Source organism: Suncus etruscus, chromosome 14 (assembly GCF_024139225.1).
Source record: "Suncus etruscus isolate mSunEtr1 chromosome 14, mSunEtr1.pri.cur, whole genome shotgun sequence".
Lineage (NCBI taxonomy): Eukaryota > Metazoa > Chordata > Mammalia > Eulipotyphla > Soricidae > Suncus > Suncus etruscus.
In genome coordinates, this window is record NC_064861.1 from 41,249,629 (window position 1) to 41,266,169 (window position 16,541).

The window sequence follows — 16,541 nt, forward strand, 5'->3', positions numbered from 1 at the left end:
TAATTCATTTGGATTTGACCTTTGTACATGGCATTAGCTGGTGATCTGAGCTCACTTTTTTTTGCAAGTGGCTAACCAGTAGTGCCAACACCACTTGTTGAAGAGGCTTTCCTTGCTCAATTTAGAATTTCTTGCCTTTAGTTTCTTGCACCTAATTTATACAAAATTAAGTGATTGTATGTCTGGGAAACATTCTCTGAGTATTCAAGCCTATTCCACTAATCTAAGGGTCTGTCTTTATTCCAATACCATGCTGTTTGATAACTATTGCTTTGTAAGAAAGTTTAAAATTGGGGAAAGTAATGCCTCCCATTTCTTTTCTTCATGCTATTCTTGGGTGTTTATTGTTCCAAATGAATTTCAGAGGTGTTTGATCTACTTATTTGAAGAATGTCATGGGTGATATTTAGAGGGATCACATTAAATCTGTACAATGCTTTGGGGAATATTTCCATGTTAATGATGTTAATCTTGCCAATCCATGAACAGGTATGTGTTTCCATTTCTGTGTGTCCTCTCTTATTTCTTGGAGTAGGGCTTCATAGTTTTCTTTGTATAGGTCCTTCATGTCTTTAGCCAAATTGACTTCTAGATATTTGAGTTTGTGTGACATTAATGTGAATAGGTTTGTTTTTTTTAATGTTCATTTCTTCTCTATCATTATTGTTGTATAAAAAGGCCATTGATTTTTGTGTGTTATTTTTGTAACTGCCACATTGCTATATGAGTCTATTGTTTCTAGAGCTATTTGGTAGTCTGTAGGGTTTTCTAACTATAGTATCATGTCATCTGCAAACAGTGAGAGCTTGACTTCTTCCTTTCCTATCTGGATGCCCTTGATATCTTTTTCTTCCCTAATCATTATAGCAAGTACTTCCAGTACTATGTTGAAGAGGAATGGTGAGAGAGGACAGCCTTGTCTTGTACCAGAATTTAGAGGGAAGGCTTTTAGTTTTTCACTATTTAGGATGATATTTGCCATTGCCTTGTGGTAGATGGTCTTAACTATATTGAGAAAGGTTCCTTTCATTCTCATTTACTGAGAGTTTTTTTTTTGTCCCCCAATTCACAATACATACCCAGCAAGGGGCCTGTGTTGAGGTGTATATGGGGTGCCTTTACTGTACCTCCTCTTTCTATACAGCCAGTGTAAAGAACACAGCCTGTGGTAAGATTTGGGAGGCCTTATCTTATCTGTTATTTATTTTATTTTTTTTTCTTCAGAGCAAACTAAAGTTGTTTTTTTTTTTGTTTTTTTTTAAAGTAAGAATTCATTTAAAGGACAAAATTGATTAACATAATGAGGTAAACTAATATAACATAATATAGTGACATAACATAACATATAATATAATTGATATAATAATAATACATGTAAGTCAAAGAAAATTTCTGATTAAAAACACAATTTTTTTTTCATAATGGCTTACATATCTTTCACTGTAGTATTTTGGGTACATATTCACATTGAATCAGGGGAATACCCATCACCTAATATGTCCTCTTCTCAATCAAAAATCAAATATGCTGAAAATAGGCAAAATCCTGTCTAGAGGCTTCCAACCTCAGTTTGAGAGAGGATGTGAAAAAAGTAATTAAAATACCACAACAATACAAAAAAAAATAAAAATAAAAAAATATCGAATTAAATAACTGATAAGCACCACAGCAATAAAGACAGGCACCACACAATAATCTCAGTTCTGAAATCAAATCATACTCAAGTGCAAAAAAGAAAGAGAAAGACAAAACAAAATAAAATAAAATAATATTGGAGACATCAACCGTAATCTCCACACCAAAATAAAGACGTCAAAAAAAAAATAGATCATTTATTCTCCTCTTGCTGCTTTCGTGGTATGTGGAAGACTTCTACTTTATCTTGGATGGTAAAATCAGACCTGTTTCTAAAGATCTTGGTGGCTGTGCAGATCAGGGAATGGAGTTTATGAAGTCTTTCTTTGTGGTTCTAGCAGTTATGCTTCTTCAATGTCATTTTTTTTGTTTTTTATGTGTTCTAGGTGTTTCAGAATAGTGCTACCATTCTGTGTTTTTCTTTTGTCTTCTGACTTACTTCGTTTAACATAACATGATCTAGGTCCATCCACGTTGCTGCAAAGTCTGTGATTGTATCATTTCTAACTGCCATGTAATATTCCATTGTATATATGTACCACATCTTAATGATCCATTCATCTGTTGTTGGACATCGAGGTTGGTTCCAAGATTTGGCTATTATACTGAGTGCTGCAATAAATAGTGGGGTGCATATGTATTTTGGAATGAATGTCCTTCCATCTTGGGGATATATGCCTAGGAGAGCAATTGCTGGGTCAAATGGCAGCTCAATTCTAAGTTCTTTGAGCACTCTCCAGACTTTTCTCCATAGATGTTGGACCAAGGGGCATTCCCACCAGCAACGAATGAGAGTTCCTTTCATACCACATCCTCTCCAACAAAGGTTGTTCCCATTATTTTTGATGTGAGCCAACCTCACTGGTGTGAGGTGGTATCTCATTGTTGTCTTGATTTGGATCTCCCTGATGATGAGCAAAGGTGAGCATGTTTTCATGTGTTTGTTGGCCATCCTTCTCTCTTCCTCAGAGAAATGTCTATTCATTTCGTCTCCCCATTTTTTTATGGCTTCGTTTGGTTTTGAAGGGCTCAGGTTTCTGAGCGCTTTGTATGTTCTAGATATCAGCCCTTTATCTGATATATCAAGTGAAAAGATTTTTTCCCATTCTGTTAGCTGTCTTCTTGCATTAAGTAGGGTTTCTTTTGCCATGCAGAAGCTTTTTAGTTTGATATAGTCCCATTTGTTTATAGTTGATGCTAACGTTTTTGCCATTGGTGCTCCATTCTCAAAGACCCTTTTGATATAAAGGTCTTCGAGTGTTCTGCCTATTTTATTCTTGATAAACTTTATAGATTCAGGTCTGATTTCCAGATCTTTGATCCATTTTGAGTTGACTTTTGTATAAGGAGTGAGATATGGGTCGATTTTCACTTTCGTGCATATGAGTTTCCAGTTGTACCAACACCATTTGTTGAATAGGCTTTCTTTGTTCCATTTCATATTCTTGCCTCTTTTATCAAATATTAGCTGGCTATATATCTGGGGGTTTATGTCTGGGAATTCTGTTCTAATCCACTGGTCTGAGGTCCTGTCTCTGTTCCAGTACCATGCTGTTTTTATTACTATGGCTTTATAGTATAGTTTCAAGTTAGGTAAGGAGATACTTTATAACTTATAACTTATGTCTTATAACTGAAGACACCATGACAAGCCCTATCAAGTTTCCAAGTCCACCAAAACGCACAGATCCAGGGGAAGAAGACCTAAAAGCGGTCATGAGGAAGGAAATGCAAGAATTACTAAAACAAATGAAAGAAACCCTAGCAACCGAGTATAAGAAATTCATGGACGAACGACTCAGCCAAATTAAAGAAGAAATGTTAAAGAACATGAGAGATTCCATACAAAAAGAAGTGAAGGATTTAAAAGACAAAATAACAAGCCTTACGAGTAGAACCACAGAGTTGGAGAAGCACATCGATGAACTCGAAGGAAAACTGCAATATAAAAATGATCAAGAAACCAACAAAGAAATAAAAGGCAAAGCACTGGAAGGAAAAATCCAATATTTAATGAACAAGGACAAAAGAAACAATCTAAGAATTGTGGGTATACCAGAAGGGGAAGAAATAGGGAAGGGGGAAGAACAAGTAGTCAGGGAGATAATAACAGAGAACTTTCCCACCCTCTGGAAAGACAATTTAGGACAAATCCAAGAAGTCAAGAGAGTCCCTAATAAAATAGACCCTAATAAACTCACACCAAGACACATAATAATCCAAATGGCGAAAAACAAAGAGAAAGAGGAACTCCTGAAAGCAATAAGGGAGAAAAAAAACCTCAAGTACAAAGGAAAGGACATAAGAATCAAACCAGATCTCCCATTTGAAATAATTCAAGCAAGAAGACAGTGGAATGACGTATTTAAACGACTGAGTGAAAGAAATTTCCAACCCAGGGTCCAATACCCAGCAAAACTATCATTCATATGGGAGGGCAGACTAAAAACATTCACAAATATGAACGAACTTGAACTATTTATGCAAACTAAGCCGATCCTAAGTGACTTACTCAGAGACGAATTACACAATCCAAACCCCCGATTGTAACAACAACCACGCCACACAATACAACTGCACAACAGTCCTCTTTATCAATAATTTCCCTAAATGTTAATGGACTAAACTCTCCAATTAAAAGACACATAGTAGAGAACTGGGTTAGGAAAAATAAACCGGACTTCTGCTGTCCTCAAGAAACACACCTACAGTTACAGGATAAGCACAGGCTTAAAATTAAAGGATGGAAAGTAATTATTCAGGCCAATGGAAAACAAAAAAGAGCAGGGACAGCCATTCTTATATCAGACCAAATTGTATTCAACCTCAAGAAAGTGATCAGAGACAAAGAGGGGCACTACTTACTGATCAGGGGAACATTAGATCAAGAAGTGCTAACCCTGGTCAATATCTATGCACCTAATGTAAAATCACCAAAATATGTGAGGCAACTACTGACAAACCTGGAGAAACACATGAAGGGAATTGTGATAATAGTAGGGGACCTCAATACTCCACTATCACCACTGGACAGATCCTCCAAACAGAAAAATAGTAAAGAAATAAGAGCTCTAGATGAAAAATTAGAAGAATTAGGGCTAATAGACTTATATAGAGCCCTCCATCCCCAGAAAGTAGAATACACATTCTTCTCAAACCCACATGGAACCTTCTCCAGAATAGATCATGTCTTAGGATACAAAGCCAACCTATATAAGACCACAAAGGTAAGGATCATTAGAAGTACCCTTTCAGATCACTATGCAACAGAGCTTATAATTGATGTCAAGAAGAAGCAATGGAGGAAAACTAATACCTGGAGATTGAATAACATACTGCTTAACAACAGCTGGATCAAAGAACAATTCAAGGAGGAAATAAAAAGATTCCTTGAGACGAATGACAATGAAGAGACAACATGTCAGAATTTATGGGATACAGCAAAAGCAGTACTTAGGGGGAAACTCATAGCATTACAGGCCTATGTTAAGAAACAGGAAAATAACAAAACCAACAGTTTAAAAGATCACCTCAAAGAATTGGAACAACAGCAACAGAGAAATCCAACCACAACCAGAAGGCAAGAAATCATAAAAACCAGAGCAGAAATAAACAACATAGAGACTAAGAAAACAATACAAAAAATCAATGAGACCAGGAGTTGGTTTTTCGAAAAAATAAATAAGATAGACAAACCATTGGCAAAACTTACCAAAAAAAAAGAGGGAAAACACCCAAATCACTAGGATCACGAATGAAAGGGGAGAGATTACAACAGAACCCCAAGAAATACAACATATCATGAGATCATATTATGAACAACTATATTCAACTAGGCTAGAGAACCCACCAGAAATCGACAGATTCTTGGACAAACACCCTCTTCCAAGACTGGAAAAGGAAGACCTAGAAACTCTAAACAGTCCAATCACTTCAGAGGAAATTGAAGACATAATTAAAAGACTCCCTAAGAACAAATGCCCAGGCCCAGATGGATTTACAGGTGAATTCTATCAAACATTTCAAGAAGACTTATTACCACTGTTCCATAGGCTTTTCAAAACCATAGAAAAAACAGGAATCCTCCTCAACTCCTTTTATGAGGCTAATATCACACTCATTCCTAAAGAAGGCAAAGACACCACCAAAAAAGAAAACTACAGACCAATCTCACTAATGAACATTGATGCAAAGATACTTAACAAAATCTTAGCAAACCGAATCCAGCACCTCATCAAAAAGATCATACATCACGATCAAGTGGGATTCATACCAGGAATGCAAGGTTGGTTCAACATACGCAAATCAATAAACATTATACACCACATCAACAACATTAAGGACAAAAACCACATGATCATATCAATCGATGCAGAGAAGGCGTTTGACAAAATCCAACACCCGTTCATGTTAAAGACACTCAGCAAAATAGGGTTAGAAGGCACCTTCCTTAAGATAGTTACAGCTATTTATGAAAAGCCTACAGCCAACATTATACTTAATGGCGAGAAGCTAGAAGCATTCCCACTAAGGTCAGGAACTAGGCAAGGCTGTCCACTCTCTCCACTCTTATTCAATATAACCTTAGAAGTCCTAGCAATAGCAATCCGACAAGAGAAGGGAATCAAAGGAATTCAAGTAGGGAAAGAGGAACACAAGCTAGCTCTATTTGCTGATGATATGATGATATACATCAAAAACCCTAAAGAATCCACAGAAAAACTCCTAGAAACAATCAACCAATACAGTAAAGTGGCTGGATACAAAGTCAATACACAAAAGACAGTAGCGTTTTTATATACAAACAATGAAGTTGAGGAGAGAGAGATTAAAAATACAATTCCATTTAAGATAGTATCAAAAAATATCAAATACCTAGGAATCAACCTTACAAGAGAAGTGAAAGATCTATACCAGGGAAACTTCAAAACACTTCAGAAAGAAATTGAAGACGATCTAAAGAAATGGAAGAACATCCCATCCTCATGGATAGGTAGAATTAACATAGTCAAAATGACTATTTTACCCAAACTGCTATATAGATTTAATGCAATCCCTATCCAAATCCAGACACAATTCTTTAAAAAAATAGAACAATCAATTATAAAATTCATTTGGAACCATAAAAGACCCAGGATAGCTAAACACATTCTGAAAAATGAGAAGTTGGGAGGTATCTCCTTACCTAACTTGAGAGTTTTTTTTAATCAAAAATGGGTGTTGGACCTTATCAAATTATTTTTATGCATCTATTGATATGATTTTGTTATTTTTCTTGTTATTGATATTTTGTATTATTTTGATAGATTTATGGATGTTAAACCATCCTTGCATTCCTGGATGAAACCTATTTGATTGTAGTGAATGACCATCTTGATGGGGCATTGGATCCTATTTGCCAGGATTTTGATGAGGATCTTTGCATCTGTGTTCAGGGATATTGGTCTGTAATTTTCTTTTTTGGCAGCATCTCTGTCTGGTTTTGGTATCAAGGTGATGTTGGCTTCATAAAAACTATTTGGAAGTGTTCCTGTTTTTACAATTTCATGAAAGAGCCTGGCCAGGGTTGGTAGTAGTTCTTCTTGAAAGGTTTGAAAGAATTCATTAGTGAATCCATCTGGGCTTGGGTTTCTGTTTTTGGGCAGATATTTGATTAACGTTTTAATTTCCTCAATAGTGATGGGGGTGTTTAGATATGCTACATCCTCTTTATTCAACCGTGGAAGGTTATAAGAGTTTAAGAATTTATTCATTTCTTCCAGGTTCTCATGTTTAGTGGTATAAAGTTTCTCAAGATAGTCTCTGATTACCTTTTGAATCTCTGCAGTATCTGTAGTGATCTCCCCCTTTTCATTTCTAATACGGGTTATCAAGTTTCTTTCTCTCTTGAGTTTTGCCAGTGGTCTATCAATCTTGTTTATTTTTTTCAAAGAACTAACTTCTGCTTTCGTTAATCTTTCAGATTGATTTTTGGGATTCCACATCATTGATTTCTGCTCTAAGCTTTGTTATTTACTTCTGTCTCCCTATTTTTGGTTACTTTTGATGACTATTTTCTAATTTTATAAGCTGCATCATTAAGCTGTTCAGGAATGCTCCTTCTTCCTTCCTGATATGTCATTGCAAAGCTATAAATTTTCCTCTCAGGACCACTTTTGCTGTGTCCTATAGATTCTTATAGTTTGTGTCTTTATTGTCATTTTTTTCCAGGACAGTTTTGATTTCCTCTTTGATTCAATCTCGGACCCTCTAAGGTGTTCAGTAGTAAGCTGTTTAATTTCCAGTTTTATTGTTTTTCTTCTGTGTCCTTTTGTAGTTCACATATAATTTCAGAGCCTTGTGGTCAGCAATAGTAGGCTGCAAAATTTCTATCCTCTTGATTTTATGGAGGTATGTTTTATGTGCCAGCATGTGGTCTGTCCTGGAGAATGACACATGGGGTTAATTTAATACATTAAATTAAGAATTTTCTAAAATTTAAGGTACAAAATGATCAGATACAAATCAAACATAAAATGAGAGAAATTATTCACCCAATATACTTTAGATAAGGGGTTCATATCATAAGGCACTGGTAAAACTTGCCAAGAAAAAATAATTTGGACAAGAGATGAACAAAAACTTCCTCAAAGAAGAAAGACACATACTCAAAAGGAATTTGGGAAAATATATCAGTAACCTTTAGGGAGATCCAAACCAAAACAACAATGAGTTGTTTATCATCTCACACAGCACATCAACAATAACACAAACAACCAATGCTAGCATAGATGAGGGGAGAAAGGAACTCTGACTCACTGCTGGTGTGAATGCTGACTTTTCCAGCATTTTTGGAAAACAATATGTACATTCATAAAAAAAAGAACCCTAGAAATTGAGTTTCGATTCAATTCAGAAATTTTGTTCCTGGAATATACCGTAATGGTCCACAAAGCAGAAAATAAATTTTCGCTCCTATATTCATTGGAGCATATTCAAACAGCTGAATGGATAAAATGCATGATGCGTCTATAAAATAGAAAACAGCATTATGGATATAATATGCAGATCTTAGGAAAAATGAAGTTATGGAATTTTCTTATATATTTATAGACATGGGGAATATCAAGTTGAGTGAAATTAATCAGAAGGAGAGGTATAGACATAGAATTTTATATCTGGCACCAATCTGTGAGATATAAAATTAGTATGAAAATAATACTCGTCACTATATAAGAGAATATTTAGTAAGACTTACAGTTGTCAGAGAAAAAACACAAAATATTCGAAAGAAATATGTGTCCATTTTATGTCTTTTGAAACAGTTTGGGGTTGTTACACACAATGCATGGCTTTGGTCTGTGATTAGGATTGTACAGTACTGAAGTTAAAAAGAGTAATGTGGGTTAGTGATGTTTGGGAGGGGGTGAGAGAGCTAAGGAGTAAAAATGAGCTTTGTAGGGGTGTGGGAAAGGGCAGAATACAAAATGGACATTCTGGATATGCAAGATATAACATAAAGATAAGGAATACTCTTAATACATGCAGTGCACGCGGAGGCACTAGCCCCTGCGCAGTTTTCCATATGTAGAGTGGTCAGAAATTGCCAGTGACAAACTTAGCGCAACCGAGCAAATCTCAGCACACCCCAAGTTAGGACCCACCATTTCTGACATCCTGGGCTGGAACCCCATCCAGGAGGGACCCCCTGACACCCACCTTGTCTGGCTGCCTGGGCTGCCACCCCAGAAGGCCTGGAGGCTGGGGGCAGAAATGGGGAAGGCTGGGGGCCTATCAAGGCTCCCAGCGCACCCAAGTTAGGGAGAAGGCCTTCCACATGGGGTCTCCCCAAACCCCATGCCGGTTAGAGCTAGCCTCCAGCTCAAGAGAACAGCTCTTTATTAGCTGTTCAACAAGGAATTTTGGTGAAAGTTTAATGCTTATGATTGAACCATGTCATGGGGATTGTTGGACTTGTTCTTATGGCCCCCGTATGCACCAATAATGCCACATGGCATTGCTTCTTTTTTGCATAGGCACATTAAAATGGGAAAATACTATACATACAAATAAGATCCTATCTAATAGAGATTGGAACACACAAATCTTGTAGTGCTAAGGGACCTTACACCCTGAACATTGACATAACGACCTGGCACAGGCCTCAGAAGAAAGGACATTTTCCATTCACCCCTGAACCAGGGAAGCCATCCACAAAACATCCAGGTTTGTCTATAACATCACCTGGAAGTAATCCTCTACCACGGAAGACCCTACCACTGCTCAGACATTGACCTGCTCAAAAGAGACTTCCCTAACACTGAGAAGACTTAACAACAACAATGACCTGCTTACAGGACAGGGCTCCCTGCATTGCCCTTTATTGGTAAGGTGAAACGAGAGGATTCTCCGCATCCTGACTTCAATGTAGGATATGCAGATTCCAGGATCTTTAATACAGAAACATGATACCAACAACGGAGACTGTGTGAATAATAAAAGTGTGTTGGCACTACAGACAATGTCTTGGATTGGACGATCTAGCTTGCCTGGAGCCTAGAGTTGATCTTATGCCAGAAAAATTCAGGGGTAGGGTCTCTTTGTATTTAGGCCAAGGTTATTCCTTTCCATTCCCCATATATTTTGGTGGGCCTATGCAAACAACAATTGCCACTATAACACCATTTTTACTGTGCTCCTTAGACTCTAATCCTTAAAAAAAAAAAACCCATTTAAAATCTGAGGTTAACTTAAGCTAATATGCATGTACATGGAAATGTAAAAAATACTATGCCTCTAATGTTTAAGGAGTTACGTAAGTTTTATGGCTTTAGATTGCCTTGTGTGCTGTTAAGAAATGTGGGCCTGGAGAAATAGCACAGCGGTGTTTGCCTTGCAAGCAGCCGATCCAGGACCTAAGGTGGTTGGTTCGAATCCCGGTGTCCCATATGGTCCCCTGTGCCTGCCAGGAGCTATTTCTGAGCAGACAGCCAGGAGTAACCCCTGAGCACCGCTGGGTGTGGCCCAAAAACCACACAAAAAAAAAAAAAGAAATATTATAATGTGTTACAATCTAGGGACTTGAGGGACAAAGTAATTGTACATGGATTCTGTTTTATTTATCTTGATGTTCTTTGGCTGAAAGTTCAAAGTTAAGATATCAGCAAGGGGGGCCGGGCGGTGGCGCTAGAGGTAAGGTGCCTCCCTTGCCTGTGCTAGCCTTGGACGGACCGTGGTTCGATCCCCCGGCGTCCCATATGGTTCCCCAAGCCAGGAGCGACTTCTGAGCACATAGCCAGGAGTAACCCCTGAGCGTTACTGGGTGTGGCTCCCCCCCAAAAAATACACTCACTTTGGGGCTGGGCGGTGGCGCTAAAGGTAAGGTGCCTGCCTTGCCTGCGCTAGCCTTGGACGGACCGCGGTTCGATCCCCCGGTGTCCCATATGGTCCCCCAAGCCAGGAGCAACTTCTGAGCACATAGCCAGGAGTAACCCCTGAGCTTTACCGGGTGTGGCCCAAAAAACAAAAAAAAAAAAAAAAAAAAAAAAAAAAAAAAAAAAAAAAAAGATATCAGCAAGGGAACTTCTTCCGAGAATTACGTTATGGGTGATTGTCCTTCCACTGTAACTTTACCTTGTCCTCTTTCTTTGCATTTTTGTTCTCATAATTAAAAATAAAAAAATTAAAAAAAAAGAAAATAATACTCAAGAATAATAGAAATGAGGAGGTAGTGCAGTTATCATACTCTTTTAGTAACAGTATTGTAAATTGTGGGGCCTAAAAGGAAAAGGGAAAATAGAGAGAAAGAATAGTGGCTGTCTGAAGGACAGTGATGAGAGGGGAACTGGAGAAATTTTTGGCATGAAATGAACACTGGGTGTTGAAATATTGTATGACTTAAACTAAGCCATCCACAATTTTTTTTTTTTTGGTTTTTGGGTCACACCCTTCACTGCTCAGGGGTTACTCCTGGCTCTATGCTCGGAAATCTCCCTGGCAGGCACAGGGGACCCTATGGGATGCCGGGATTGGAACCACTGACTTTCTGCATGAAAGAAAAACTCCTTACTCCTGCCCCCATCAACAAATTTTTAACTGAATATATCATGGTGATTCAATTAAAATATTTTAAAAAGGAATTATAGAAAAGGATTTATTTGTTATTTCTATGTGAGAAATTCATTTGCTTATGCAGTTTGATATTTTCTTCTTATATATGGTCTTTCAGTGTCCCTGTCAGAGCTGAATTAGGTCATAATCTAGCTGCATTTTATATATTATTTATATTATATTAATTATATTATATTATCATAATTGCTTGTATTAGATCATGATTTAGCATCATTGCCTACTGTTGTGTGAGAAAAATTTTCAAACTTCCTTTCATTTTGAATAGCAATCTTGCTGGATAAAAATTCTTGCTTGGAGTTTCTTTTCATTCAGTATTTTGTATATCCCATTCCGTTCTTTTATTGTAGAAATTGTTTAGAAGAATATTCTGTGAATTGAAGACTTCTTCCTTTGTATGTGAGGTTTTGCTTCTATCTTGCAGTTCTAAATAATCTGTTTGTTATCTTAACTACTTTGATTATGAAATGTGTCTTCTTGACTCAGTAATATGATTTGTAAGAATTTATTTCTGGGGGCTGGAATTGATAGCACATTGGGTAAGTGCCTTGCATGCGGCTGAGCCAGGTTTGATCCCTGGCATTCCATATGGTCCCCTTAGTGTTGCCAGGAATGATCCCTAAGCACACAGTCAGGAGTCAGCCCGAGTCACAACCATTAGATATGACCTCCCCCATGCCAATAAACGAAACTTGCATGGGACAGAGTGATAGCACAGTTGGTAGGACTTTTGCCTTGCATCTGGCCAATCCAGGTTCGATATCCCTTACATCTCATATGGTCCCCCAAGCAATGTCAGGAGTAATTCCTTGGTGCAGAGCCAGAAGTAACCCCTGACATCTCTAGGTATTGTCCTTCCAATTTATTCCCAGAGAGAGAATTCTAGACGTCTATATAAAGAAATGTTATTTCAGATTAATATGATTTACAGAAAGAAAAAATAGTCTAAGATATTTTTACTAGATTGAATTAATGACACCAGAGAAACAGGCAATATATTACTATTAGAGCCACCGAAAATAAGATTATTCAGACAAAATTAATATTCAAACATTATGTTTTGGTTAGGTATCAGAGTAATAATACAGCAGGTTTTGCACTTGCCCTGCATGCAAACAACTCTGGTTTGTTTTCTTACAACCCATATGCCAGGAGTATTATCTTTGCACAGAGCTAGAGTAAATTCTGAGCCCAACTGTATAACTGCAAACCAAAAAATAAATATTTGTCTTTTTGGGGATGAATACCCTATATATAGCAACTAACCCTTTCTCATATATTTCTTCCTGAAAAGTCAGTATACTCTTGTTTAGTTTTCGCCTGTTTGATCTATCAGGAAATGACAGAGCAATGTTAAAGTTTTCAACTACTGTTGCATTGCTATTGATTCCTTCCTTCAACTTTATTAGCAGTTGCTTTAAGTATTTTGCTGGACCCCATTGGATGCATATATGTGTTCTTTACATGACTGAAACCCAACTACAGTCATATTTGTAATCGCAGTATTTAAATAAAGAAAAAAAAAAGAAAATCTTTAGAAAAACTAGAAACCATTAGAAAAAATTTAACTCTGTGCCTATATTGACTATATAAAGTAATTCTCTTGAATAGGAAACAAATGCAAAGAAATTATTTTATAATTATGAAAAATTATTATGAAATAATTAATGATAAAAAAGATTTTCTTCTTGATGTTCATCTCCCTTGATTTTTAAGAAGTGAATCTCCCTGTCTTATAACTTTTTAAAAGCCTGAAGTCTATGTCATTTGATATCAATATGGCCACCCCAACCTTTTTAAAGGAGTTGAGCTTCCATTTGACATAGCAATATTATTCTTGGGAGTATGCCCTGAGAACCAAAGAAATAGAACGTAGAAAAGCCTTCGGCACTCCTATGTTTATTGCAGCACTGTTCACAATAGCCAGAATCTTAAACCAACCTATGTGCCCGAGAACAGATGAGTGAATAAAGAAACCATGATACATCTGTACAATACAACCCTATTACAAAATATGAAGTAATGAAAGTTGCTTATAGACTAATGGAAATGGAGAATATTATGCTGAGTAAAATATAGATATATTATATATAGGCTGTATACGAATAGCCATATACCTATAATGTGTTTAATATATATACCATATTTGCCGGCGTATAAGACGACTGGGAGTATAAGATGACCCCCTAATTTTGCAGTTAAAACATAGGTTTAGGCCTATATTTGCTGTATCAGACAGAACGTTCCTGTGCTGCAACTGTATGTACCACAGTGAGCCAATCACAACAAGCAAATGTTCAAAGGTTATACTGTAATAGACTTCCTCTCTGACTCTGGCCAATCTGAGCAGGCTTTTTACAGTGTAGATTCGAGTCCAGAACTTTGTCTAATTTGCATGCATGTAAAGCCTGCTTGGATTCGCTGAGTTAGAGAGGCGGTCCGAGCAGCCTTGCAGTGATTGGTGCAGGATCGAGTTGGAAAATTCGTTTTGTGGCAATATTCAGACAATTTTCGTTTAGTGGCATATTGAAAGATTTTTCAGGATATGCTCGGCGTATAAGACGACCCCCGATTTTCAGTTGACTTTTTTGTTTCAAAAGTCGTCTTATACGCCGGAAAATACGGTAATACATATAATGTATATAATACATATGATGTATTTAAATAATAGAAGTTATTATTCAGGATAATGTACTCATTTGTAAGATATAAAAAAGTAATATGATAATAATATCCAAAGAGAGTAGAAACAAAGGCGAGGTGGACTAGTTCATGGTAAGAAATTTGCTACAAATACTGGGGGAGTGCATTTAGGGCAGAGAAGGAAACACTATAACAATGAAAGTTGGGAATAATAACTCTGTAGGATGCTAAAAGGGTACAAAGTGAGATGCATGATACCTCTTCAGTAATCGTTTTGCAAACAAGTGTTTTAAAGTGAAAAATAAAGGTTTCTGCAAGAGGAAAGGATAAGAAAATTTTTTTGCCATAGAGGGAAGGCCAGAAGGGAGGTCTGGAAGCAAGGGAACTTGCAAAACATTCATGGTGGAAATAATGTTGTAGGCCTCTTTGAAAACTGCTTTTGAAACTATATTATATGACAAAGTTTGCACAGATTTCACTTTTTATTTAAAAGTTAATAAAGAATATAGATTAAAAATTTCCTAATAAGTACTGCAATCTTGAGCAAATACTACTTTCTAGTTTATTATTTGAGGTATTCTTTTAGTTTTGTAATCAGCAAAATTTTAAAATTCCAATTTGATATGAAAGAAAAGTAAGTTGTTTAAAGTTGTTTGCTCAAACAATTTGCAGAGCTCAACAGATGCATTAATGGGTGACATTTTTCTCTCTATTGAAAATTTTAGGAGGAATCTCTACATTTATAACTCTATTTGCAGATGGAGTAGAAATGATAGCTTCTCAGCAAAATCAAATTTAAATAATGTATTTAAATAATAGAAGTCATTATTCAGGATAAACTGAATGCAGTCCTTACCCAGATGAAAGATTTAGGCAATGAAGTGGAGCATAAAATGCATTATAGTTTCTCATACAAATTAAGAAATTTTATGAAGTAGATCAAAAACTTTGGAAAGGGTGGTCTTAGGGATTACATTTTCTTTTCAGCAGTCAGTAAAGCAATCTCTGTCTTAAGTGGGCAGTTGTCTGACTCTTTTGCTCCACTTTCATCATCATCATTTTTGCAGTTGTGGGTTATCAAAATAACAACAAATGTGTATATTTGAAAATTTTTCATTGCCTTCTCCCTTCTTCTTAAACATACCCAGAAGTCATAATGCTGGAATTACACTGACACAAGCATTCCCATGGAAACAGAGCCTGGCATCATAAACATGGTATTATGACTTCTCAGCAGGAGAAGGCAGATGGAATATTGTCACTGGGTTTAAGATTTATTAAAAACCACAAATGGCTTAAAGAATAAGAATTTAAAAAAAAAAGTAGAAGAAAAAGAGAAGCATAGATATCCCTCATCATAAACAAAACTTACTTTTGTTTTGAAAGATTTTATTCACCTTTGTATAATTTGTAAAACCATAACTGTCAATCAATAAGTAATGGTAAATGGTTGTAGTAGAAGGAAAAGTTGGATCGAAGTAACATAGGGATGAGACTGGGTAATGAGCACTTAGTGGTGGGGCAAGTGGTTTCTGCTGTGAAAGGTCTCAACCCAAAACAAATAGAGCAGGCTGCTGCAGCAATCAGAACCTTTCACAGCAGAAAACACTTGTCCTGAAGAGGCAGATGGTGGTTCGGGGACAAGAAGATATCTTGAATCCTTGCAATCTCTCAAGACTGCAGTTCACATGGCCTGGGTGCAACCTGTAGGTGAAGCCATCAGAAAGAACAAGAGAGTCTACCAAACTCATCAGGCAATGAGAGCAAAGGATACCCCAGATACTCCTGATGAAAACTTTAAGTTTAATTTTTTTTTAACCTTTTCCTGAAACAGTTCTTGCCCAAAAACTGTGGATGTTTAGAGTTCTTCCTGAATACTTTGCTGTTAGGCAGTTGTGAGTTGTTCAGGTGCTGGCTTAAAATGTTGCACACATTTGAGATGAGTCCCTTTGGTACTCTCAGGCAACCACAAGACGACATTTATAGGGTTTCATTCAGATGAGATATCCTTTTTGTCAGAAGAGGAAGGAACATTTGAAAAGCATTTAGTATAGGCCAGAGTGGTAGTACAGCAATTTGGGTGCTTGTGTAGTATGTGGCTGACTCATATTCAATGCTGGCACCCCAATGGTTGCCCAAGCATGGCCAGAAATAAT

At 36.8% G+C, this 16,541-nt stretch overlaps 1 non-coding gene across 1 annotated transcript; it reads right to left on the reverse strand.

The window, feature by feature from the left end:
* Nucleotides 1-1,052: 1,052 nt before the first annotated feature.
* On the reverse strand, nt 1,053-1,185 carry LOC126028778 (small nucleolar RNA SNORA51). Its single transcript, XR_007502492.1, has one exon. It is a non-coding gene; the product is annotated as a small nucleolar RNA SNORA51 (small nucleolar RNA).
* Between the last annotated feature and the right edge of the window lie 15,356 nt (nt 1,186-16,541).